Source organism: Arachis stenosperma, chromosome 6, assembly GCF_014773155.1.
Source record: "Arachis stenosperma cultivar V10309 chromosome 6, arast.V10309.gnm1.PFL2, whole genome shotgun sequence".
NCBI lineage: Eukaryota > Viridiplantae > Streptophyta > Magnoliopsida > Fabales > Fabaceae > Arachis > Arachis stenosperma.
The window spans coordinates 89,769,179-89,780,405 of NC_080382.1; the positions used below are offsets into that span (position 1 = coordinate 89,769,179).

At 38.5% G+C, this 11,227-nt stretch overlaps 1 non-coding gene across 1 annotated transcript; it reads left to right on the forward strand.

Annotated features, from left to right (window-relative positions):
• The first annotated feature begins 6,637 nt into the window (after nucleotides 1-6,637).
• LOC130937598 (small nucleolar RNA R71) lies at nucleotides 6,638-6,745 on the forward strand. Its single transcript, XR_009068810.1, has one exon. It is a non-coding gene; the product is annotated as a small nucleolar RNA R71 (small nucleolar RNA).
• The last annotated feature ends 4,482 nt before the right edge of the window (nucleotides 6,746-11,227 follow it).

The window sequence follows — 11,227 nt, forward strand, 5'->3', positions numbered from 1 at the left end:
TGTTTTAAATTGATAGCAAGGTGTTTGAGTTATTGCCTCACTAAGAAATTCTTTCTCTGTGACATGAATTTCAAATTTCATTGATGTTTACAAAATACAAATAGAGTTCAACTCATCTTATGGTCAAACAAAATTTTATGGGATATCACCCACCATCACCGATCTCTAATGGTGTTTGGGAATATCACCAAGAAAATACAAATTCTAAGCACTCCAATCCATGGAGATTTGCTTCACAAACACAAGATGAGCAAGAAAACCATATGGGATATTTCCCTCCACCACAAAATGATGCAAGTCATAATTCCAATGGTGGCTGGGAAAGGAATTCTAATGCTCCGTATGATATTCATCCAAAGTTATCATCACTTGACCATGCTTCAACAAAAAGCCCCTTTCAAAACTTACCACTCACACAAACTTCCAATAGCCAAAGAATCTCAAAGCTTGAGTCCATGCTCAAAAGATTTGCGGAGGAGAAAGAGAAGTACCAGAAAGAACAAGAGAACTCCCTCAAAAATATGGAAGTGCAGTTAGGCCAATTGTCGAAAGCATGGAAGGAGAAAATGGAAAAACAAAAACAAAAGGTCCCTATATCAAGTGAAATTACAAAGAAGGAAGAGGTGGTGGAAACATTTGAACCTAAAACTGCACTTGAGATGACAAGAGAACCTGAACACTCACAACCTCCTCAAACTCCCCTGGACCAAAGATGCTCAACACTGATCGAAAAATATGAAGAGGAGATGAAGAAAGCTTGGGAAGATCAACAAACCTCCTCCATGAAAGAGCTATTAAAGCAAATGTTGAGTGTAAAAGAGGAAGTGGAAGAACAAGCTAGTGAGGAGGATAATCAAGAACGTCCAAACTCAAGGGACACAGAGAGGCACATGAAGGACAAGCTCATTGAACCACCAATTCAAAAGGCTCTGGATGAAGATCAAACTCCAAAAATCACACAGCAACCAATTCATGAATCCAAAGAAGTGAAGGCAACTAACAAGAGCTCCAATCCTGTCCCTGATCCAGCAAGCAAGATCAATCAAGCCATTTGCAAAAGGAAGCTTACTGAGGAAAGGCCAAGACAAGGGACAGTAGGGACAGTAGCTGAATCTTCTCCCCCCTTGAGGTCATTCCTCTTAACAAATTGGAAGAAGAGGAAGAAATTGAAGAACAACATGCCAACAGTAGGTAATGTTTCTCTTCCTTGCTTTGCTTTCTTTCTTTGCTTTGTTTAAATTCAATAAATTGGCATATGGTTACATTCCAAGTTTGGTGTTGCCTTGCAACAAATTATTTTCAATATTTTTGGATGATTGCATCAAATCAAAAATGAAAGTGACACACCAAGATTCTAAGTTTGGTGTGCCACTTATTCTTCTAGGCAATTCATTCAAGCAACACTACTTGTCTGCATAATCATCATGCCTCTGCAATTTTATTTTACTCTTTTGGTTTAACATTTTAGTTTCCTCTTTATTCATTTACGTGTTTTCAATGCTTTCTTTTATTAACTGTATTTGTTTATACATCACCAAGAGAGCTTTATTCATGACAAGATTCTTGGCTTGGTGATTGTATTTAACATACAACAGTTTCATTTAGTCTTGTTTCAAATAAAATTGACATATGGTTGCATTCTAAGTTTGGTGTTGCTATGCAACAAAATTTGGTTCTAATTCTTACTAGATACTTGCATTAATTTCAAGTGAAAGTGTCACACTAAGTTTGGTGTGCCACTTATCTTTTATGCAATGTATTGTGCTCAACTTCTTATGTTTGCAATCAAAATGTCTATGTCTCTAGTGCTTTGATTGTTATCTTTCATTTTGCTTGCTTAAAACACATGTGCTACTAACATTTCATTGTATAAGACATTCATGATCCATCTTAGCCCCATAGCCATTGTTCTAATTGTTGCTTGAGGATGAGCAAGCATTCTGAGTTTGGCAAGGGAAAGAGGAAGAATAGAGGAAAAAGGACAACAATAATGAAGATGAACTACAAGGTTGTAAAGTTCCTTTTCCTCTCCTTTATTTCCAGCACTTTAAATTGCATGATTGTCTTTATATTTTCTGTATGCATGTGTGGTATGACTAAGCATAGCTTGAATCTTGATTTGTAACATGTTGCTGTGGCATTATGACTACCAACTTGAGTTTTGTGAATTCAAAAGCAAAAAAGCATCATGATCATAAACAAACAAGGAATTAAAGAAGAATTTAGCATGTGCATACAAGTATTGGAAAGCTAGTATGATTGATTGTTGCTCAATTGCATTGGATTTTATTTAATTGAAGTTTTTCATCTAGTACATTTTGGGAAATCTTTTGAAATCATGAAAACCTTGAAGGAAGCAAATACAATTAAAGCAAAAAAGAAAAAGGGAAAGAATGAAAAAGCTGAAGGCTCTGAGTACCAATGGCAATTTATTTGCTAAGTGCTTGTGGTGTTTATGTATCAAGCCAAATGCTTGAAAACAAAACACTTAGAAGTCAAGGCTAGGCTCAAGTGCAAAAGCACTCCCTCAAAGCTCAAGGTTCTGAGCATCAATGATTAGAGAGTAAAAAAAAATGATGAGCTTAATGAAGTCCTCTAATTAAATGCTTGTGGTGCTTATGTATCAAGTGGTAATACTTGAAAATAAAGCATTTAAAAGTCGTAGCTTTGTTATTAACTCATGGGGCAAAGCACCCAAAAGGAGAAACTAAAAAAAAAATCAAAAGCTTGTTTCAAGGAAGAATTATAAGAAAAAGATTTCATAAATTGAGCTAGATAGAAGCATCAATCATTTACATCTCTTTTGTAATTATAGCATGCATAGAAAACTAGCTTGCCATGAACATTAACTTGCTACTCTTCTTACCTTGGATTGTCAATTTCTATTGCATGATTCTTTTCTTGCTTGGGGACAAGCAATGTTTAAGTTTGGTGTTGTGATGACATGTCATCATATACCTATTTTTCTATGCTTTTTCATACAAGAAATTGATGATTAGTGCTTAAATATTGCATTCTTTTGTGCTTAATTGGAAGATTTATTTGATCTTTTAATTTTATAAATCTTGTAGGACATAAGAAGAAAAAGAAGCAAAGAAGCACAAAAAAAGGAGAAAAAAAGAGCTTTGGGACACACTTTGAAGTTGGAGCACACTTTGGAGCCTTAGGCCACGCTTTTAAAAGCGTGGCCCATGACCAAATTAAAGAAGAGAGCAACCAGCATGCACACTGCCCTGCTTTTGCCAAGGGCAGGGCAGAATCATGATGAAACAAAGTGAGGTTGGAGCAAATTTTCGCTAAGTTAAAATCTGGCCGCTCACAACATGACCATGCCTACTTCAAAGGGCTATAACTTGAGCTACAGATGTTCAATTGATGTGCTTCCAGTTGCGTTGGAAAGATGACATTCAGAGCTTTCCAACGATATATAGCAATCCATATTTGGCGTACAATTGAGGCAGGAACGAAAGGCATCTTTAAGGGCCAAAAATAAGTGAAAATAAACCAATGTGCTTCCACCAAGGTTCGAAGCTGGAGCCTCACCCCAAAGCAAAGTGGCGCTCATTTTTCTGCTCTGCCCTCTTGGAGAGCAGGGCAATGTCGTGCTCTTCATGGAAAATCAAGGAAAATTGCTCCCCCAATTGCTTTCACCAAGGTTTGAACACAAGACCTCCAAGGAAGCCAAGCCTTATGCGTGAATTAGGTGCCAAGGAAACCAAGGAAAAGAAGCAGTGTGTGCCTCCACCGAGTTTCGAACATGGGGTTTCACTTTTGGAAACATTGCCCTGCCCTCCGCGAGGGCAGGGCAGCATTTTGTGGTGCACAGCCAGCGCACCAGATTGGCGCACCAAGGGAGCTTCGGCAGCATCAACAGGCACGGGCAGCAGAATCTGGCGCACCAAAAATTTCTGCCCTGCCCTCCACAAGGGCAGGGCAGCATCCTGCAGCACCCAAACGCGCACGCAAGCACCAACACGCACCATTTTCTGCCCTGCCCTCCACAAGGGCAGGGCAGCCTCCTGGGAACACCCATGGGCCAAAATTCAATTCAAATTCCCTTTGAACTCAAATCTTCACCAATTGAACCAAGGCCATCCAAGACCCATCTCTCCTCAAATCCAAAGCAAGCAAAGCCCACATCATCACTCAAAGGCACATGGATCAATTAGATTAGGATTTTTATTTTTGTAATTTGTTTTAATTTCATTTTCATTTTTTATTTTGTAAAGCCTATATAAAGGCATCACTCTCATTTCAGAAAGGGAGCTCCATTAGAAAGCTCTCTTAGTTTTCATTTTTGTTTTGGATCTTGGGTGGAGAATTGAAGAACTTCTGTTTCAATTCCACCTTGAGATCTCTTGTTAATCTTTTTGCATAATTCAAAATTTATTTGCTGTTTTAAATCTTCTTCTTCTGCAACTCTAGCTTTTCTGTTTGGATCTTGAATTGAGGTTGAAGAGCTCCATTGATTCAAATTCTGAGAATCATCTTCCACTCTTCTTCTCAATTGATCTAAGGATTGGGTTTTAATCTTCTCTGCTATTTTTAAACCTCAGTTTCTTCTGCAATATATTTTCTGACTGAGCAAAGGAGAATTGAGATCCAGATTTGCTTCCTAGGTTCATTGCTCTTCTTGGATCCTCAAATTCTCTTTTAGATTTTACAATTGAGCTAAGTTTCTTTCTGTCTTGTTCTTCAAGCAATTTTTCATTTCTGTTTGAATCTGCTACACTTACTTCATCTTCTACTTCTTTGCTTGATTGCACTTTACATTTTCTTGTTGAAGTTTTAATTCCCAGCACCCAATCCCTTTTACTTTTCATGCAATTTAACTATTCTGCAAATATTCTAAGTGCTGCTTATCGCTTTCCTTTAAATTTCCTACACCCAATCCCCTTTACATTTGATGCAATTTACATTTCTTGTCATTTAAGATTTTGCCAATTTACTTTTCTTGCTCTTTAAGTTTCTATGCAAGTTACTTTCTGCACTTTATAATTCCTGCAAATTTACATTCTGTTGGCTACAGTTTCAAACAATCCACTTCAATGTTAGCTTTACTAAACTAATCACCCACTAAAGTTGCTTGATCCATCAATCCCTGTGGGATCGACCTCACTCACGTGAGTTATTATTACTTGATGCGACCCGGTGCACTTGCCGGTTAGTTATGTGTGTTGGAAATTTGTTTTTCCACAAAAATACCATCACAAGGCATTCTTCATTCACATGAAGGATTAACTCTCGTCTGTCAACATCAATCACAGCTCTTTCTGTGGCTAGGAAGGGTCTTTCAAGGATGATAGATTCATCCTCATCCCTCCTAGTGTCTAGGATTATGAAATCAGTAGGGAAGTAAAGGCCTTCAACCTTTACTAGCACGTCCTCTACTAGTCCATAAGCCTTTTTTATAGATTTATCTGCCATCTCCAATGAGAATGTGGCAGTCTGTTCCTCATAGATTTCCAGTTTCTCCATCACAGAGAGTGCATCATGTTTATCCCTGACCCCAGGTCACACAGAGCTTTTTCAAAGGTCATGGTGCCTATGGTACAGGGTATTAAGAATTTACCAGGATCTTGTTTCTTTTGAGGTAAATTTTACTAACCCAATGTATTCAGTTCATTGGTGAGCAAGGGAAGTTCACCTTCCCAAGTCTCATTACCAAATAATTTGGCATTCAGCTTCATGATTGTTCCTAACTACTGGGCAACTTGCCCTTCAACAATGTCTTCATCCTCTTCAGAATATGAATAATCATCAGAGCTCATGAATGGTAAAAGGAAGTCCAATGGAATCTCTATGGTCTCTGTATGAGTCTCAGATTCCTTTGGTTCCTCATTAGGGTACTCCTTACTGAATGGTGGACGTTCCTTGAGGTCTTCCTCATTGGAATTTTTGTCCTCCTCCTCCTTCAAGGTTTTAGCCATGTTGATTATATCAATGGCCTTGCACTCTCCTTTGGGATTCTCTTTTGTATTGCTTGGGAGAGTGCTAGGAAGAGTTTCAGTAAAACTTTTACTTAGCTGGCCCACTTGTGCCTCCAAGTTTCTAATGGAGGATCTTATTTCAGTCATGAAACTAAGAGTGGCTTTAGATAGATCAGAGACTATGTTTGCTAAGCTAGAAGGATTCTGCTCAGAATGCTCTGTCTGTTGTTGAGATGATAATGGGAAAGGTTTGCTATTGCTAAACCTGTTTCTTCCACCATTGTTATTATTGAAGCCTTCCTTCTGTTGATCCTTCCATGAAAAATTTGGATGATTTTTCCATGAAGGATTATAGGTGTTGCCAAAGGCTTCACCCATGTAATTCACCTCTGCCATTGCAGGGTTCTCAAGATCATAATCTTCTTTTTCAGAAAATACTTCTTTAGTACTGTTGGATGCATTTGGCAATCCATTCAGACTCTGAGAGATCATCAATTTCAAGAACTCCTCTCTTTTGAGGCATCCCATTACTCACAGGATTCCTCTTAGAGGTATACATGAACTGGTTATTTGCAACCATTTCAATAAGTTCCTGAGCTTCTGCAGGCATTTTTTAGGTGAATGGATCCACCTGCAGAGTGGTCCAGTGACATCTTGGAAAATTCAGACAGACCATCATAGAATATATCTAATGTGGTCCATTCTGAAAGCATATCGGAAGGACACTTTTTGGTCAACTGCTTGTATCTTTCCCAAGCTTCATAGAGGGACTCACCATCTTTTTGTCTGAATGTCTGAACATCCACTCTAAGCTTGCTCAGCTTTTGAAGAGGAAAAAACTTGGCTAAGAAAGCCGTGACCAGCTTATCCCAAGAGTCCAAGCTATCTCTAGGTTGTGAGTCCAACCATGTTCTAGCTCTGTCTCTTACAGCAAAAGGGAAAAGCATAAGCTTATAGACTTCAGGATCAACTCCATTGGTCTTAACAGTATCACAGATCTGTAAGAACTCAGTTAAAAACTGATAAGGGTCTTCTATTAGAAGTCCATAAAACTTGCAGTTCTGTTGCAGTAGAGAAACCAATTGAAGCTTTAGCTTAAAATTATTTGTTCCTATGGCAGGGATTGAGATGCTTCTTCCATAAAAGTTGGAAGTTGGTGTAGAAAAATCACCAAGCATCTTCCTTGCGTTGCTGTTTGGTTCAGCCATAATTGTTTCTTTTGCTACTTCCTTTTCGAAAATTTCAGTGAGGTCCTCTTCAGAGTTTTGTGCTTTAGCTGCTCTTAGCTTTCTCTTCAGAGTCCTTTCAAGTTCAGGATCAGCTTCAACAAATATGCCTTTATCTTTGTTCCTGCTCATATGAAAGAGAAGAAAACAAAGAAAATATGGAATCCTCTATTTCATAGTATAGAGATTCCTTAACGTGTCAGAGGAAAATAAGAATGGAAGGATGAGGTAGGTAAGGAAGAATTCAAACACACAAAGAGAGATGTAATTCGAATTGACAATAGAGGAGGAATGTTAGTGTTTAAATGAAAAAATAAGATAGGGGAGGATAATTTTTGAAAATTAAAAGAAGAATAAAATTTAAAATAGATTTTTGAAAAATTGGTTGTGTTTTTGAAAAAGATAAGAAATAGTAAAACAAACAAAAAGTCAATTAGTTAGTTGAAAAAGATTTGAAACTCAATTTTGAAAAGATAAGAAGTTAGAAAAGATTTTGAAATTGATTTTGAAAAAGATATGATTTGAAAAAGATATGTTTGAAAAGATATGATTGAAATTTATTTTGAAAAAGATTTGAAAAGGAAATTAAAAAGATTTGATTTTTTTGAAAAAGATATGTTTGAAAAGATATAATTTTGAAAAAGATATGATTGAAAATATTTGATTTGAAAAAGATTTGATTTTGAAAACAAAATTCCTCTCCTTGTATCATCCTGGCGTTAAACGCCCAGGAGCTGCATGTTTTGGGCGTTTAACGCCCAATTGCTGCATGGTTTGGGCGTTTAAACGCCTAGCCAGGTACCCTAGCTGGCGTTTAAATGCCAGTTTTCCTTCCTCACTGGGCGTTTAAACGCCCAACCAGGTACCCTAGCTGGAATTTAAACGCCAGTTTTCCTTCTTCATTGGGCATTTTAAACGCCCAACTTTTTCTCTGTAAATCCTCTACTTTATGTTCTTGGATCTTTATTTTGCTATATCCTTTATTCAAGAAGATATATTGAATTGAAAAACAGCAAAATGAGTCAAAACATATAATTCTTGGATCAAAACACAAGAAATATGCAAGAACATTATAAATGTCAAGATGAACACCAAGAACAATCTTGAAGATTAAGATGAACATCAAGAACTCAGTTTTCTTAATAAAAGAAAACATGGAGGACACCAAACTTAGAAATTTTTCATGTTTGGGCCATATGCTTTGCAAGAATGCACGTATAAAACATCATGCAGTGCAAAACAAGAAATCATGAAGATCAAACAAGGAAATTCATCAAGAACAACTTGAAGATCATCAAGAACATTATGCATGTTTTTTCGAAAATTGCAAGACAATTAAAATCATGCAATTAACACCAAACTTAAAATTTGGCACTGGATTCAAACAAGAACCATGGAATATTTTTGGGTTTTTATGATTTTATGAATTTTTTTGTATTTTTCAAAAATTAATTTGGAAAAATGAGAAAGAAGAAAATTTTTTGAAAGATTTTTGAAAATATTTTGAAAATAAAATAATGGTTAAAACAAAAAGAAAATTATCTAATTTGAGCAACAAGATGAACAGTTAGTTGTCCAAACTCGAACAATCCCCGGCAACGGCACCAAAAACTTGGTGCACGAAATTGTGATCATCACAATGGCGCCAATAGACTTGGTGCTCTTAAACGTGAATCACACTTCGTCACAACTCCGCACAACTAACCAGCAAGTGCACTGGGTCGTCCAAGTAATACCTTACGTGAGTAAGAGTCTATCCCACAGAGATTGTCGGCTTGAAGCAAGCTATGGTCACCTTGTAAATCTCAGTCAGGCGGATTCAAATGGGTGATAGAGTTTTCATAATTAAAAGATAAATAAATCATAAAGTAAAGATATAGATACTTATGTAATTCATTGGTGAGAATTTCAGATAAGTGTATGGAGATGCTTTGCTCCTTTTGAATCTCTGCTTTCTTACTGCCTTCATCCAATCCTTCATACTCCTTTCCATGGCAAGTTGTGTGTATGGTTTCACCGGCGTCAATGGCTACCTCCCATCCTCTCAGTGAAAAAGGTCCTCTACGGTTTCCCGCATGGCTAATCATCTGTCGGTTCTCGATCAAGTTGGAATAGGATTTACTATCCTTTTGCGTCTGTTACTACGCCCAACACTCGCGAGTTTGAAGCTCGTCACAGTATCCCTTCCAAGATCCTACTCGGAATACCACATACAAGGTTTAGACTTTCTGGATCTCAAGAATGGCCACCAATGGATTCTAGCTTATACCACGAAGACTCTGATCTCACAGAATATAAAGCTCGGTTGTCAGGTGAGGCAATCATGCATTGTGGACCAGGAGTCCAAGAGATACACGCTCAATCTTAAGTAGAACGGAAGTGGTTGTCAATCATGCATTCATAGGTGAGAATGATGATGAGTGTCACGGATCATCACTTTCATCGGGTTGAAGTGCGAGTGAATATCTTAGAACAAGAATAAGCATGAATTGAATAGAAGAACAATAGTAATTGCATTAATACTCGAGGAACAGCAGAGCTCCACACCTTAATCTATGGTGTGTAGAAACTCCACCGTTGAAAATACATAAGAACAAGTGTAGGCATGGCCGAAGGGCCAGCCTCCCCAAATGGCTTGTGAATTCGAAAATACGGAAAAAGACCGATCCGAGGATGAAAATACAATAGTAAGAGGTCCTATTTATAATGAAACTATCTACTAGGGTTTACATAAAAAGGTAAATGATACAGAAATCCACTTCCGGGCCCACTTGGTGTGTGCTTGGGCTGAGCATTGAGCTTTACACGTGTAGAGACTTCTCTTGGAGTTAAACGCCAGCTTTGGTGTCAGTTTGGGCGTTTAACTCCAACTTTTATGCCAGCTCTGGCGTTTTGACTTCAGAATAGGGCAGAGAAGGGACATTTGAACGCCCGTTTTTGTCATCAAAACTCGAGCAAAGTATAGACATCTATTGCTGAAAAGCCCTAGATGTCTACTTTCCAACGCAATTGAGAGCGCGCCATTTTGGTTTCAGTAGCTCCAGAAAATCCACTTCAAGTGCAGGGAGGTCAGAATCCAACAGCATCTGCAGTCCTTTGTTAGCCTCTAAATCAGATTTTTGCTCAGGTCCCTCAATTTCAGCCAGAAAATACTTGAAATCACAGAAAAGTATACAAACTCATAGTAAAGTCCAGAAATTGGAATTTTGCATAAAAACTAATAAAAACATTCCAAAAAATAGCTAGATCCTACTAAAAACTACCTAAATACAATGCCAAAAAGCGTATAAATTATCCACTCATCAGCGTGCCACGCCCAGTGTCCTTCATACTCCAATAGCTGGCGTGCCACGCCCAACATTCAAGTGGCAATCCAAAATGATCAATGAGGGTTGGCGTGCCACGCCTTCGATATCAAGTGACACGCCTAGCTTTACTTGGCCTTCTTCGAAGCTTGGCGTGCCACACCGGGGTCTTCAAGTGACATGCCCAAATGTTGGTTTGGGGCTGGTGTGCCATGCCTTCGACATCAAGTGGCACGCCCAGCTTTACTTGGCCTTCTCTAGCATTTGCGTGCCACGCCTGAGTCTTCAAGTGGCACGCCCAAGTGATGATTGAGAGCTGGCGTGCCCCGCCTTCGACATCAAGTGGCACGCCCAGCTTTACTTGGCCTTCTCTAGCATTGTCGTGCCACGCCTGGGTCTTCAAGTGGCACGTCCAAGTGATGGTTAATGGTCCTGGCATGCCACACCCATCTTGGCGTGTCACGCCTCTCTTATGGCATCTAACATTGCTCTCTGAAAAACTGTACTAGCGTGCCACGCCCTGCTCCTGGCGTGCCACGCCTTTATACTTACATGGCGTTTGCTCTAAGTGGCACGCCAGTTTCACACGCTCAACTCTGTTTTGTTGTTTTCTTCCCTTTTTGTTGCACTTTTCACCTGAAATTCAACACTAACCCATTTCAAAGCAATGTACCATAATATTCATCAATTAGCTCACAAATTGCAGTGATCAAATGAGTTTATGCTCTTTTATGGCCCTTTTTGGACAAGAAAAAAGAGTAAATGA